Genomic DNA, 17,217 nt, shown 5'->3' on the forward strand with positions numbered 1-17,217 from the left:
CGAGGACCCCACCCAATCTAAGTTATTTTCTGATGTGTATATGTTACATAAAAGGCTGCTGTGGAGATTTTCATCCAAATCTGTTGTCTGGGCTTAGTTCATAGCCGCTAGGGGTAAGGGGACAGAAGGAAAAGGTGTATGGTTGGGCCCCCCGAACTCAACTATACCAAAGCCAAGCACAGGTTTGCCTACTGAATGTTACAAGCCGGCAACTGGTGGTAAAAACGTTTTTAGATGTGGTGTGCCCAAAAAACCCGAACAAACCCACCCCCCATCCTCCATCCTCCCTAAAATGACTGGCTGTATGTAAGCGGAGAGCCGAAGTGCCTAATCAGTGACTACCATTATACTCGTTACTCTAGATGAGTCTGACCTGTTTGTCTCAAGTAAAGAGCACTCGAGCATCGTAGTGTTTACTCATCATTTTGGGTACCGAGCTCTGATCATTGTACTGCTCACCCATCATTATTAAACATCAATATTAATGGAGGATCAATACGACCACCTGGATATGGTGGATTACAAGTAGGACCAGTGCAGTGCCCCTGTGGAAATTGGGTGATCGGTCAATATTAGTGATGGAAGGTGCACCACCTCTTCGGGCAACCACTGGTGTCCAAGCCCTTCTGGACCATAGCGCCTTTGTGAACAACACAACCCAACACAATTCTACTCCTTTCAGAGCTGCTGGCTTTGACGGGCAACTGGCGACTGTGGAGATTTTGAGTTTTCACCAGTGGACTTGTAGCATTAAACCACCTCCAATCATCTACACATTTTTTCATTCGACGGTCGGTTAATAGCTTGTTCACAACGGACAACTGCGCTTCTGATGTGCACAGAACGATTGGTTATCGATCGTTATTTGCGCATTGACTGCCATTGCTCTGGGCAAGCTTTTAAACACTATATAATTATCAGGAAACAACGTTCCGAGATCTGCTCGATCCCAAAAATTGGCCAGTATAAATGCACCCCAAGACTATCATATTACCAGTGTGTTCCAATGACATATCCATTATTAGGCCTGTATGGGAACCTAAATTCTGTGATGAGCCCGAGAGAAGCAGATCTCGATATCTCAAATATAATCCATCTCTGGTGCATGGACATTAAATGCAAGTCAGCTGAAGTGGCCGAGCATCTGATGTGTATGGGTCATCCTGACTCTGTCACAATGACTATGGGATAGCAGAGAACCAGGGTTACTAAGCTGTCCCTCAAGCTACGGGGCCCTATGCTATCCGTAACCTCAGGGATACTCCTGATGGTGGAGAGGCCCAAATCTCCTTCCTGGCCCTGCTCCTGACTAGTCCTGATCTGATTCCTCCTCCCCTCAGAAAGGTATGGTACAGGAGTGTGATGAAACACACAGATAAAGACAGACAAGGGAAAACCAAAACTCTGTCACACAGCATACACACAGGTTAAGACCATAAAGATTCAGAAGGAAAAACAAGAGCAGGAAGGAAGCTACAAAACAAAAAGGGGTAAACTCCAGAACCACACCAAACAAAAAGCACAACTTTCACCAGAAATTATGGGACACCACACCTCACAGACCAACACAGACAAACTATAGCTGGCATGGGTGGAAGGATTCAACCAGCATAAATAGGAGCGGAGAAAATGTGATAAGACTCCCAACAACATGTGATTAAAGGAGCAAGCAGACTAGCAAAAATTAGCTCTTGCTAGCCTGCCTATGAATCAGCACACAGCAGGCCGATGCTTGAGTCTGCCTGTGTTGATCCCAGACACCGTACACATCATAGGGCAGAGTGTCAGAATCTGAAATCTGAACAGAGCCCGAGGCCGCCATGAAAGTTGGCGAAGTATGTGCAAAACTCCGTGTGACACTATCCCCGACAGATGAAGGTGGTGGAGAGAAGTATCAAGCAGTTATTATTTTATCAGTCCTTTTGTTTTCAGAGGGGATAAGGCAGAGGGGTTTAGCTGTGGCTTCTTCCTCTCCAACCATTGAAAACAAATGAACGCTCAATCAGGGAATCGAGAAAGATAGCTGCCTGCAGAATGAACGTTGGGATGATAGCTCAATTTTAGAGGTCCTTGAGACACTTTAGCTTTTCTACTGAGACCACAATAACCAGAGCCTTTACTGATCCAAACTGACATCACTAAAGGGGGCTTTACATGGAGCGATATCGCTAGCGATATCGCTAGCGATGGCACCCGCCCCCGTCGTTTGTGCGTCACGGGCGATTTGCTGCCCGTGGCGCACAATATCGTTAGGAGCCGTCACACATACTTGCCTGCCTAGCGACGTCGCTGTGGCCGGCGAACCGCCTCCTTTCTAAGGGGGCGGTTCGTGCGGCGTTACAGCCGCCCAATAGAAGCGGAGGGGCGGAGATGAACGGCCGTAACATCCCGCCCACCTCCTTCCTTCCGTATTGCCGGCGGCCGCAGGTAAGCTGTAGTTCGTTGTTCCCGAGGTGTCACACGTAGCGATGTGTGCTACATCGGGAACGACAAACAAACTGCGTCCTCAACAATCAACGATTTTTTGAAAACGAACGACGTGTCAACGATGGACGATTTGGTGAGTATTTTCCATCATTAACACTCGCTCGTTGGTGTCACACGCAACGACGTCGCTAACGATGTCGGATGTGCGTCACGGAATCCGTGACCCCGGCGATATATTGTTAGATATGTCATTGCGTGTAACGGGGCCTTAAGGCTTTGGTCACACATGACATGTAAAAATCTAATGTGCGGTGGTGTAACTTGAGGCCTATGGGGCCCAGAGAAAATCTCCAAGGCCCTCAACTCTCACAGGCCTTTAATAATATTGGTTTTCTCATATGACCGGAGAGGGACCTTTTGGCCCCGTCTAGGCTTCACCTTTTCACCCGCCATAGTAAGATCCCTGCTGATGTGCCAAAGCATCTGCTCGAGGATTAGCTCCAGTTAATCTGTGGCTAATCTGCAGGAAAATAAAAAATAAAACCTGTGGATTTTATTTTCTTACAGACTATCCAAAAATCTGAGTGGATTTTTTTTCCCCATTCCATATGGATATCCATAATTGACAGATTTTCAAAATTGTGCAAAAATGCTCCAAACATTAAATGCAGACCTCAGATTTAATGTGTTAAAGGGAACCTGTCAGGTGCCATATGCAGTCAGGACCATGAGCAGTTCTGGGTGCATATTGCTAATTCCTGCCTAACCGTCCATGTGTCTATGTGTCTAGTAGCATAGATAAAGAGATCTATAGAAAAAGTATTTCTAAAGATCCTTTATGATCTGCTAATGAGCGCAGGGACTAGTCGCAAGGGCATTATTTCCCCCGACTAGTCCGCCCTCTTAGCATGTTAGCACGACCCTGTAAAAGTGACATCTGATACAGGGATGCACGTCACCACTGATGATGCTGGTCAACGAGCATTTAATAGCACGCTAATACACCCCTGTGGGCGTGCTAACATGCTAAGAGGGCCACTAGTTGGGAGAACTAACGCCCTTATGACTAGTCCTTGCTCTCATTTGCATATCATAAAGAATATATAGAAATACTTTTTCTAAAGATCTCTTTATCTATGCTATTAGATGCTGGGCCAGTTAGGCAGGAATTAGCAATAAGCAACCAGAACTGCTCGTTGTTCTGGAGGCATATTGCACCTAACAGGTTTCCTTTAACCCCAGAAACCTAAATTCTGTTCTGAAGAGTGGTACTTTTAAAAATAGAACAAAAGGATCAGACAGGTAAAAAGTAGGCGTTACGTCAGAAGTAAGGATGATCAAAAAGTAAGGTGAGTACCCGTACTTGACAGAGCTTGACCCCAAATACCATAGAAGTGAATGGGAACCTGGACTTTTGAGCTGTAAAATGCACGGAGTAATGGTTAGGGGGTTGCAAAAGGAAGCAAAATGAGAGTAAGAACAGGGCAATTGCGCTAGAAACAAAGTGTGGATAGGGACTAAATTAAAAAAAAAAAAAAAAAAAAAAAAAAATCGACTGGGGTCCCCCTATTTTTGATAATTAGCCAAGGTAAAGCAGACAGCTGAGCGCTAGTATTTTCAGGCTGGGAAGACTCGAGGTTATTTGGACTCTCCCAGTCTAAAAATAGCAGCCCGCAGCCACCCAAGAAATGGCACAACACAGTAGATGCTTAAATTCTGCTGCTTTGCCCAGCACGTCTTGATAGTCCTGGTGTGGTGGTAATTGGGGTAATGCCTCTGTGAGAAGTCTGAGTTCAAGCACCAGACACTAGGTCTCCGTTATGGGCCCTGAACTTTACAGTTCGGATTCACTCAGCAGTGACCTTCCTCCATTCATGGTCTGTGTGCCTGTTTTTATCATCAGAGAGTTAAAAACAGGCACAGTGCGTTTTTCTCATATACAAGAATAAATAAAATAATTTTTTTTGTAGATTCTCACTCTTACCCATTAATTAGTAAAAAACAAATAATTGAAAACAATCAACAGCAGTCTGGTGACATCTATTTTTTTTCCACGGACTCATTGATTTCCCTATATGTAATATATAATATATATATATATATATATATATATATATATATATATATATATATATATATATATATATATATATATATATATATATATATATATATATATATATATATATACGGTATATATAATTTTGCTCAGAAAAAGCAGAAATGCGTGCAGCGGTTTACAGAATTTGCGTGTAAAAACAGACGTCCAAATGAGGCCTTATCTACTGCTCAAACAAAAAAAATTGGCGTAAAAAAAACAAAAATGCAATTTCCGCCACTAATTGAAAAATGAAGGAAAACATGAGCAAAAGAAAAAGAAAGTTGTAAAAACTTATTATGCTTACAAAAAAATATAGTGAGATTGATCCTCAACATTTCACACTTCAGACCTAACAATAATCTGTATTGTTTCTTCCCTCCATTGTCGGCCTCTTATGACTTCGATCTGTGTGAATTGTCCTTGATTTCTTATCTCCGCCGCACTGTGTATATTCATACAAAGATTAGCTGTGTACATAATCCAGCAGCAGAGCCGGCCATGTCTCCATGACAACCAGACGCCACCAGGCCTGGACAGCAGGCCTCACCACACGCCGGAGGCCGGTAGCCCACAATACCGGCCTCTACAAACATGTGAAAGCAAACAAACTTAGACCCGCAACACACATCCGTTTATTTTGTACGTGTGCGGTACGTATTTGCACGTACCGGAGACACGGAGACCCATGTTATTCAATAGTAGATGGCACACACACGTAAAATCACACGTGTGGTAAGTACGTGTGTGCGCTTTTCTACACGGACGACATGTCCGTTTTTGGCCGGCAGCACGCAGGCACGGACCCGCTTTAGTCTATGGGTCCGTGCCTGCACGGACCACACACGGAGTATGTCCGCGTTCAGCACGTATCGTCAGTGTCCGTTTTTCATCACAAAATCTGTAACACTTGTTACCAATCTATCAGGTCAATAGAAAGCAAACAACAACACCAGGATCTCATGATGAATGATTAACAACGTTAATTGGGTAAGAAAGCGGGCCTTTAAAAACGGACAGCACACGTACTGCACACGTACGTATTTTATGTCAATACGGACATTCCACACGCACACACGGCTCGCATACGCCATCACACGGATGCCATACATACCGGAGAAACGCCCCTAACAAACGGAACACAGACCCGAAAAACGGACCGTGAGACACGTACTTTTTTTTGCGGAAGTGTGTTGCGGGTCTTAAAGTGGGTCTCTAAGAAGCAGCACTCACATGCGACGAAAACCACTTACACACGTCATAGTCAATGGCATTTGTTATTTTGAAGCTAATGCTTAAGGGCATAGGGGTATGGCTTTATGACATATCTCATTAATAACAGGTTGTAACTAGTGAGGAGAGAGCCATTATATAGGTTTCTGGAAAGGGTGCGTGGAAGTTGACAACCAATATGGTGGCCATTACAGCATACACAGAGGTTGTCACCCTGAAGAGGAAATTACCTAAACAGCTTTCCTACTTGGGATTTTTAGAAAGTTGAGTCACAATTAGTGATGAGCGGGCACTACCATGCTCGGGTACTCGGTACTCGTAACTAGTGATGAGCGGGCACTACCATGCTCGGGTGCTCAGTACTCGTAACTAGTGATGAGCGGGCACTACCATGCTCGGGTGCTCAGTACTCGTAACTAGTGATGAGCGGGCACTACCATGTTCGGGTGCTCAGTACTCGTAACTAGTGATGAGCGGGCACTACCATGCTCAGGTGCTCAGTACTGGTAACTAGTGATGAGCGGGCACTACCATGCTCGGGTGCTCAGTACTTGTAACTAGTGATGAGCGGGCACTACCATGCTCGGGTACTCGGTACTCGTAACTAGTGATGAGCGGGCACTACCATGCTCGGGTGCTCAGTACTCGTAACTAGTGATGAGCGGGCACTACCATGCTCGGATGCTCAGTACTCGTAACTAGTGATGAGCGGGCACTACCATGCTCGGGTGCTCAGTACTGGTAACTAGTGATGAGCGGGCACTACCATGCTCGGGTGCTCAGTACTGGTAACTAGTGATGAGCGGGCACTACCATGCTCGGGTGCTCAGTACTGGTAACTAGTGATGAGCGGGCACTACCATGCTCGGGTGTTCGGTACTTGTAAAGCGCAGTCGGACGCTTGGACGGCTCGACTCAAGTGGTATAATGGAAGTCAAGCATTTTGGAGAGAATATTTGGGTTCCCCGTTGACTTTCACTTTACTTGGTAAACACGTTGAGCCTGTGCAAACGTCCACTCTTTCTAGAAACAGATATGATGGTAAAACGAATGAAAGAAGAATAATTTTCGTTAAATATGATATTTTTAAACAGTTTTAAAGGGGTTGTCACATCGCTGCAGGAAGGAAAGGGGGGGGGGGGAGGTTGGGGTTTTAAAGAAGGTCCAGATGAGACTCTCTCTTTAAAGGGGTTGTCTACTGAAGACGGATAAAAATCAATTGCTCCTGTGTATCATGTGATTACAGATTATACAGCCGGGGACACAACCGAGATGATCTTACGAAACATCTGCAAGGATCTGCCCAAGACGAGAGCCGGTGTAAACAAGACACTGTAAGCCGGTGCCTCTGCAAATATCACACGGACGTATAGGATTGCGTAAGTCGTCCGCGCTATATATAGACCATTTATAATTATACGCCAAGAAATCATCGATTATCTGAAATCCGATCTTGGACCGTCGAGGCGCAAAAGGGTTAAACATGAAAATCGACATTCGTTTCCGCAATTCGCTGTCAAAAACAAAAATATTCCAACCCCCCCCCCCCCCCTACCCCTAAGAAGCCATTCATGTATCAACCTGCACAGCCATGATATAGTTATAATGTATATAGTGCATTCATCTACTGCCAGAAGAAGTACAATGTATCCCTCTGCAACCCTCCAGACAATGGCCGCCTCCTATCATTTACCTCCAGACTCTGCAAGGACCAGCAGCTGCAGCACTCAGCACGGCAGGAGTTAATGCTCAGGATCAGGATACAGACAAGAAGGCTGCTGCTTTTTTTTTTTTTTTTTTTTACAACTTTATTGAATAGAGCATAATGTTGACAATCCATTCTAAAGATGAGGACGCAGGCTTTTTTCTTACTTATAACCTTTCGACATAACTTTCTTTTTCTACAGACATAACTGGATTTTTTTGTGTTTTTTTTTCCTGAAGGACGCGTTGTAGTTTTCATTTAGTGTGAAATTGTGAAGAAAAAAAAAGACTTTGCTATTGACGTTTTTTTTTATTTTGATTTTATGATGTTTAATCTTTGAAAAAAAAAATAACCTGCAATATGATTTTCCAGGTCCGTACGGTTACGACAAACATATGAAATTTTTTTTTTTTTTTCTTTTTTAATTTGAGACCATATTCCCATGGAAAAAAAACACTACATCGTAGCAGGGCTGTGGAGTCGGAGTCGGAGTCGTGGAGTCGGAGTCGGAGTCGGAGCTCATTTTGGTGGAGTCGGAGTCGGAGTTGGAGTCGGTATAAAATGCACCGACTCCGACTCCTAAAATATATAATAAATTGGGGACAGGAGTGCAATGCAGAATGTGCTGAATATTTTACTAAATAACAACATTTAGTATAATGCTTATATTTAAGTGAAAAATTTATTGTAGTATAATGTGAACATCAGACATTTAATTGTTTTTATGATACAATAATCAAGATATTTGGATAGAACATAAAATATTTATTGGATACAACTTTAGAACACAAAAAACTAATAAATTGTAAATATGTAATATTATATATATATACACAGTGTATATACACACACAAGATATATATGTAATCTACTGTATATTACATAGTGTATTACATATTTACAATTTATTACAGTTTTTTGTGTTCTAAAGTTGTATCCAATAAATATATTTTATGTTCTATCCAAATATCTTGATTATTGTATCATAAAAATTATTAAATGTCTAATGTTCACATACACATATTCATGTACTACAATAAATTTTTCACCTAACTATAAGCAATATATGTAGGAGTCGGAGTCGGAGCCGGAGTCGGAGTCGGAGCCGGAGTCGGAGTCGGTGCAAGAGAATTTGAGGAGTCGGAGTCGGAGTCGGAGTCGAAGGTTTGGCTTACCGACTCCACAGCCCTTCGTAGGGGGTTTCTGCACCAAACTATGCATCAAAAATCTGCTCTGATTATTGTATTTTTCACCTTTTTTTTGACCCCTTAAGTTCTGAGCAATTTTTTGTTTTTGCGCTTTGGTTTTTTCCTCCACTTATTCCAAGAACCAGAACTTTTTTACATTTTTCTGTCACTATAGCCGTATTGAGTTGTACTTTTTAATAACATCATCCATTATATGCAGGATAATAATAATAATAATAATAATAATAAATAATATTTATTCATTTTTATAGCGCTGCCCCCATTGGGGCTCACAATCTAAATTCCCTATCAGTATGTTTTTGGAGTGTGGGAGGAAACACACGCAAACATGGGGAGAACAGAAAAACTGCTTGCAGATGTTGTCCATGGTGGGAATCGAACCCAGGACCCCAGCACTGCAAGGCTGCAGTGCTAACCACTGAGCCACCGTGCTGCCCTATGAGTTGTACTTTTGCATGACATCATGTATTATATGCAGGATGAGTTGTACTTTTGAATGACACCATACATTATGTGCAGGATGAGTTTTACTTTTGAATGACACAATTCATTCTATGCAGGATGAGTTGTACTTTTGAATGACACCATTCATTATATGAAAGATGAGTTGTACTTTTGAATGATACCATCTGTTATTTGCAGGATGAGTTGTACTTTTGAATGACACCATCTGTTATATGCAGGATGAGTTGTACTTTTGAATGACACCATCCATTATATGCAGGATGAGTTGTACTTTTGAATGACACCATCCGTTATATGCAGGATGAGTTGTACGTTTGAATGACACCATCCATTATATGCAGGATGAGTTGTACTTTTGAATGACACCATCCATTATATGCAGGATGAGTTGTACTTTTGAATGACATCATCCGTTATATGCAGGATGAGTTGTACTTTTGAATGACACCATCCATTATATGCAGGATGAGTTGTACTTTTGAATGACACCATTCATTTTATCTTATGATATAATGGTAAACAGGAAAACAATTTCCAAGTGTGGTAAAAGAACAAAAAAGTCAAATTCTGCAATTGTTTAGTTTCTTTTTATTTACAGCGTTCATTTTACCATAAACCTGACGTGGCATGATTATTCTCTAGGTCAGTACAATTAAGTAGATACCAAACGTGTATAGTTTTTGTTTTATTTAAATTGTGAAAAAACAATTCAGAAATTTAGGAAAAAAATCTTGCTTGTATTGCGACTTTCTAAGAGCCGTAATATTTAAAATTTTCACAATCTGGGCTTGTGTGAGGGCTTATTTTTTGCTCCCCGAGCTGATGAAAACATCAAGCGGCAGCAAAAACCTGTAATTTTGGAGTTTTGATTTTTTTCTTGTTACATTGTTTTTTTTATAGTTTCATAGATTGGACTTTTACAAATGCAGTGATATCAAATTTGGGTATTTTTATTTTTTTATTATCTGTTAATTTTTGGGAGAAAAAGGAGCTCATTTTAACTTTAATATATATTTTTATATTTTTTAAAACATATTTTCTACTTTTTGCTGTATTTAATAGTCTCCTTAATGAACTTGAACCTGCAGTGGTCTGATTACTTGTGAGCCTGCATCAAAGCCAGGGAAACAGGTACAGATTATTATTATTAATAATAATAATTATTATTATTATTATTAACAACAATAATTATTAGTAATACCATTAATAATTATCAATAATAATTATTATTATTAGTAATAATAATACTAATAATAATATTAGTACTACTACTGATAATAATTATTATTATTATCGATAATAATAATTATTATTACTACTATTAATAATAATAATAATAATAATAATAATAATACTAATAATAATAATAATAATAATAATAATCATAGTAATTATTATTATCAATAATAATAATAATTATAATAATAATATTATAAGTTTAAGCCAACGCATAAGAAACACCGGGCACTGCTGAAGCTCCTCAGCCGTCGCTACTCCTGTACCTGATCAGGTAAACTGAAACCGTACGTGTGCACAATCCTATAGAAACAGTCTAATTGTAGAATTCATCCGGAGAAAAGAAAGGCAACAATCACCGTACTTCAGTATCCACGATGAGGGTGAGGAGAGGCAGTGGAGTGAGGACAACGGCACGCCGTTTCGCACAACTGTGCTTCGACAGGACCTGCCGAAGCACAGTAGTGCGAAACGATGTACCGATGTCCTCACCCCACTGCCTCTCCTTACCCTCCCCCCCTTTATGCTGTTTTCCTGATGTATATATTCTGCACTAAAAAGTAAATTGTGGATACTGAAGTACGGTGATTGCTGCCTTTCTTTTCTCCGGATGGATTCAATAATATAAGTTTATTTATATAGCACCAACATATTCCTGCTTTATAGGGGGGCACAATAGTTAGAACACGCTTATCATGTACGGTTCAGCCATCATTATAATAAATAGGGGTTTTCATATAAAGTTGCAGTACCCATTATCTGCCAGTGTCTGTCTAACCTCTGTTACCATGTGCTATTGGATGGAGGATGTGGAGGGAGCAGATGTGGGGGAGCAGAGAGGTTGCTGTTTTGAGGTCATAGGCTTATCTAAAGAGATTTTTTTTAATGCACGCTTAAAACATAGAACCTAGGTATACGTTGGATTCTCTGGGTAGTGAATTCCAGTAAACTGGCACAGCACGAGAGAAGTCTTGGAGAAAGAGGTTCGAGGTTTGGATTATGGAGGATGTTAGTAGGAGATCAATTGTAGAATGAAGAGCACGGGTACGGGTGATAGACACAGATGAGAGAGATAGAGGGATTGCAGGACTGTGTAAAGTTTTGTGGGTGAGATAGATAAGTTTGTATTGTATTCTGTAGCGGATGGGTAACCAGTGCAATGACTGGCACAAGGTGGAGGCATCGGTTTAGTGGCTGGACAGAAATATGACACTGGCTGCCACATTCAGACTGGATTGAAGACGAGAAATTTTGGTTAGAGGGAGACCGATCAGTAGAGAGTAGCAGTAGTCCAGGCGAGCATGAATAAGAGCGACAGTAAGGTTCTTCCAGTTTCAAAGGTGAGAAAAGGTCGGATTCTGGAGATGTTTTGTGACTGGATATAGGAAATAAAAGAAAGTTTTCTATCATTTATAACCCCAAGACAGCGGACGTGCCGCTTGGGAGTTATGGCTAAACCACCCAAGGAAATTTCAATATCAGGTATAGGTAGTTTAATAGATTTGATAGTTTTTTTATGCTCTTTATTTAAATTAGTTTCCAACCTTTTTAATAAAGTATTGTGCTGTTAGACATGTTAAGGGTTACTATATACTTATATATGTTAGGAGCATTAAAGGGGTTGTCTAAGGCTGTCACTATGTCACTATGTAACTGCAAGCTTCTGAATTCTGACAGTGTGCTCGCGCTGCACACTGTCAGGATTATCCGGTGCTGGTAGTGAGAGTGAAAGGTAATGAAACCAATAGTGTGTGATTTACATACATGTGGTCAGATGCCAACTAGAAATGTATGGCCTCGCTCAATTAGAATGAATTGAGTGAGGATGGACACGTCTAGTCAGAATGTGTCCAGAAGTATGCAAATCACCATAATTCTGGTCACATGATCGCCACTGGCAAGGGAGAATCCTAAAGGTGTGCAGTGTGCGCTGTGAGAATTCAGAATTCAGAAGTGTCCTAGAGTGACTGCAGACTTTCATCTCAAACCTGGACAAGCCCGTTAATTAAAAAGTTAAGCACTGTAGCATGCTCAGTCTTAACATCATGTGACATACTCACTGTAAGGATTTAGCTCTGCTAGCTGATTCCAGCAGTTATCCACTTATATTCAATTTTCATACTTACGGTCATGGGACAACTGGCTTTTCTACCTTCTTCTCTCAGTTTGTCACAGAAGATTGAGAGAATTATGAAGAGCAGTTAGTCGTCACGTGACTGTGACACATGACTACCTAAACCACTTGGCGAGGGGGCCAAACTGAAGTCTTGCTCCGGGTGCCGCAAAGCCTAGATCCACCTCTTCACTATCACCTTACCATCACAATTCACCTTGCACAATATTTACAAAATACGCATAAGGCTGGTTTCACACTACGTCTTTTTAACATCCGTCGAAAACGTTTTTTTAACGGAAGTACGGATCCTGTGCAAATCCGTTTTCATGTCAATGCATTTTCAATGGACTCGCGTCCACCTGCGTTTGCGTGCGTTTGCGTCCGTTAGACGCAGGATCCGTCCTTTTGCGTTATTTTAACATGTTTCAAAAACGCAACATGTAGCGTTTTTGAGCTCCGTCCAAATACTGCAAATTGCTGGATCCTGACTATAACGCACGCAAACGCAGTGCATGCTGATAGACAGGATCCTGCTTTTGGACTGAGCATGCCCAGAACCAGTCAGTCAGTCAGTCAGTCAGTCTCTCTCTCCCTATCTCTCTCTCTCTCTCTCTCTCTCCCCCCCCCCCCCCCCCCCCCCCCCCCCCCCCGTGCAAGCAGCCCGGCTCCGAGCAGCTGACTCGTAACCAAGATAAATATCGGGTATCCAAGGCCGATGTTTACCTTGGTTACCAGCGTCTGCAGCTGTCAGAAGCCTCCTCCCACTCTAGTTACCCTCACTCCCGATCACATGACTACAATGCCCGCCCCAAAACATCCACTGCAAAATAACATATGCGTTTGCATACGTTATTTGCTGTAAAAGCAGGATCCGTACTTCCGTTAAAAAAACGTTTTCAACGGATGTTAAAAAGACGTAGTGTGAAACCAGCCTAACACAATTCATATTACACTACACAGCAATACAACAAAGCGAAGAATGTGACAACAATCAGTCTGCCTCCTTACATTTGCCTTAAGCCTGCTTTACACGGTACGATCTATTGTGCAATTTCACGATCGATCGTAACCGCCCCTGTCGTTTGTGCGTCACGGGCAATTAGTTGCAGGCGTTCCCGTACACGGAGCGACGTGTGCTACCCCGGGAACGATGAGCAACCGGCGCCATTTTAATTAAACGAGATTATGAAACCGAGCGACGAGTACACGACTCACGATTTGTGAGCGATACTGCATCGCTCGGAGGTGTCACACAGCCCGACGTCGCAAGCGATGCCGGATGTGCGTCACAAAAACCGTGACCCCGATGATCTATCACACGATAGATCGTCTCGTGTAAAGCACCCTTAAGAATCTCAATAAGGGTACGCTCACACGAGCGTGAAAATCGGACGAGTGCAATGCGAGAAAATCTTGCATTGCACTCTGACCAATGTTAGGCAATGAGGAAGAACAGTTGGGCAGCTTTTATCGCATCCAGATTCTGGATGCGAGAAAAGCGGCAGCATGCTGCGATTTTCTTCTACAGCCGTATCACTCGCACCCATTCAAGTGAATTGATGCGAGAAATACATCGGACTACACTCAGATGTTATCCCAGTGCAGTGCGATATACGCACAGGCTGACAATGGAGGAGATGGATGGATTAACCCCTCCCTTTCCTCTGCAGCGCCCGTCCTCAGCTTCACAGCTGTGACCTGAGCCGGGGGTCATTAGCATATCGCATCCGATGCTATCGCATCGGATGCCATACGCTCGTGTGAGTCCAGCCTAATTATCAGCCCCAAACAACATCAACGTTCTTTAGGATCGCACCGATCCCCTTTATCAGGATGACACACAGGACATAAAGAACATAGTGCTGATATTTAAATCCCCAAAAATCCAAACAATATATTAGTGACACTGTGTGACGTGTGCGGGACGGATGAGCATGTCAATTCATTCATTGCTACGTCCCGTCACACAAGCAGATATTCAGGACACTGCAGTTCTCAGGTCCTCATTACACTGTACTAGAATTTGGTGGTAACCACCCCCCCAAATCTTTAAAAGTATCTTACATATAAAAAGAACATAATTTCCTTTCGTCTTTGACATATGAAAATAGAAAAGGAATATAACATTTGCATAGAAGAAATATGGATAGAAATGAATTTAATCATATAATACAAAAAATGAGTACAATTAGATAATTAGATCAAATTGTATATATATATATATATATATATATATATACACACAGGGTGGTCCCAAAGTAGGTGGACAGAAAATAATAACATGGCGTAAAGTGAAACTGACTCAATTGCCCTTAGCAACCAATCAGATTCCACCTTTCATTTTCCAAAGAGTCTGTGAGGAATGAAAGGTGGAATCTGATTGGTTGCTAAGGGCAACCGAGTCAGTTCCACTTTACACCATGTTTGAATGTTTGATAAATCTCCCCCTTCATAATCCTATTACACATACTGTCCACCAACTTTTGGACCACCCTGTGTATATATATATATATATATATATATATATATATATACATATATATAATACATACTGATTGGGAATTTAAACTTTGAGCCCCAATGGAGACAGTGATTTTGACTGTAAAGTGCTGCGGAAAATGATGACGCTATGAGGTTCTTTGCTTAACAATTGGAAGTGCAGAGGTTAGAAATTAATAAAAATAGACTTGTTTGGGCTAAAGAACACAAGGAATGGACATTAGACCAGTGGAAATCTGTGCTTTAGTCTGATGAGTCCAAATTTGAGATCTTTGGATCCAACCACCGTGTCTTTGTAGAAAAGGTGAACGGATGGACTTTACATGGCTGGTTCCCACCGTGAAGCATGGAGGAGGAGGTGTGATGGTGTGGGGGGGCTTTGCTGGTGACACTGTTGGGGATTTATTCAAAATTGAAGGCATACTGAACCAGCATGGCTACCACAGCATCTTGCAGCGGCGTGCTATTCCATCCGGTTTACGTTTAGTTGGACCATCATTTATTTTTCAACAGGACAATGACCCCAAACACACCTCCAGGCTGTGTAAGGGCTATGTGACTAAGAAGGAGAGTGATGGGGTGCTACGCCAGATGACCTGGCCTCCACAGTCACCAGACCTGAACCCAATCGAGATAGTTTACGGTGAGCTGGACCGCAGAGTGAAGGCAAAAGGGCCAACAAGTGCTAAGCATCTCTGGGAACTCCTTCAAGACTGTTGGAAAACCATTTCCGGTGACTACCTCTTGAAGCTCATCAAGAGAATGCCAAGAGTGTGCAAAGCAGTAATCAAAGCAAAAGGCGGCTACTTTGAAGAACCTAGAATATAAGACATATTTTCAGTCGTTTCACACTTTTTTGTTAAGTATTTCATTCCACATGTGATAATTCATAGTTGTGATGCCTTCAATGTGAATCTACAATTTTCAGAGTCCTGAAAATAAAGAAAACTCTTTGAATGAGAAAGTGTGTCCAAACGTTTGGCCTGTACTGTATATATATATATATATATATATATATATATATATATATATATATATATATATATATATATATATATATATATATATATATATATATATATATATATATATATATATATATATCAGATCCAGGTTCTCTTGCCTTACAGGGCCTTAAAGAACAACTGGAGAAGATGTGGAAGGTGAAGGTAACAGTGATTCCAGTGGTGATAGGAGCACTTGGAGCAGTGACCCCTAAGTTGGAAAAATGGCTGCAACAGATTCCAGGAGCAACATCTGAGCTCTCTGTCCAGAAAAGCGCAGTGCTGGGAACAACTAAGATCCTGCGCAGAACCCTCAAACTCCCAGGCCTCTGGTAGAGGACCCGAGAATGAGGAAGGACAAATAACCACCCACAGGGGGTGAGAAGGTAACTTTTTTTTTTATATATATATATATATATATATATATATATATATATATATATATATATATATATATATGGTATATACACATATATATATATATATATATATATATATATACACACATATATATCCACACATTATATAATGTGATTTGTTATTTATTTTGCTTATACAGTATTATTATTTTATTGTTAAGGCCGCTAAGTAATAATAATAATATAAGCAAAAGACATAACATATCATATTATATAATGTGTGTATCTATGTATATAGAGATATATAAACACACATTATATAATATGATTTGTTATTTATTTTGCTTATGTTATTAGTATTTTATAGTCTCCGTGGCTCAAGATCGAGCTGATGGCCGTTAAGTAATGATAATATAAGCAAAATAAATAACAAATCTTCACATTATATATTGTATTTTTCATATATTTTTTTCCATTTGTTTATTAATTTCTAACCACTACCACTATATGTCTTCTAATTGTTATCCACAACCCCTCATATTTAGCAGCCACTGTACCCCTACATATTTTCCCGGCAGAGTCGCTATACTAGAGGAAGTAAAATATATCTTTGTACCGTGTTAGCCAGTAGAGATAAAAAAATTGTTTAAAAGAACAGAGAGTCCTCAGTGGTTGATACCTTTTAATGGCTAACTGAAAAGATGGTAATAATTGCAAGCTTTCGAGCTCTCGACTCTTCAGATTTTGTGTTATACCATGCCTGATGAAGAGACCTGAGTAGTCTCGAAAGCTTGCAATTATTACCATCTTTTCAGTTAGCCATTAAAAGGTATCAACCACTGAGGACTCTCTGTTCTTTTAAACAAT

General features: G+C 41.0%; 1 protein-coding gene across 1 annotated transcript in view; it reads right to left on the reverse strand.

Moving 5' to 3' along the window:
• The window catches only part of ME3 (malic enzyme 3), a 252,726-nt gene extending 245,190 nt beyond the window's left edge, over positions 1 to 7,536 (reverse strand). Inside the window, exon 1 of the mRNA XM_075337554.1 lies at positions 7,452 to 7,536. The gene's annotated coding sequence lies outside the window, so the exon portion shown is untranslated. The remainder of the gene's footprint in view (positions 1 to 7,451) is intronic.
• Between the last annotated feature and the right edge of the window lie 9,681 nt (positions 7,537 to 17,217).

Source organism: Anomaloglossus baeobatrachus, chromosome 2 (genome assembly GCF_048569485.1).
Source record: "Anomaloglossus baeobatrachus isolate aAnoBae1 chromosome 2, aAnoBae1.hap1, whole genome shotgun sequence".
Classification (NCBI taxonomy): domain Eukaryota; kingdom Metazoa; phylum Chordata; class Amphibia; order Anura; family Aromobatidae; genus Anomaloglossus; species Anomaloglossus baeobatrachus.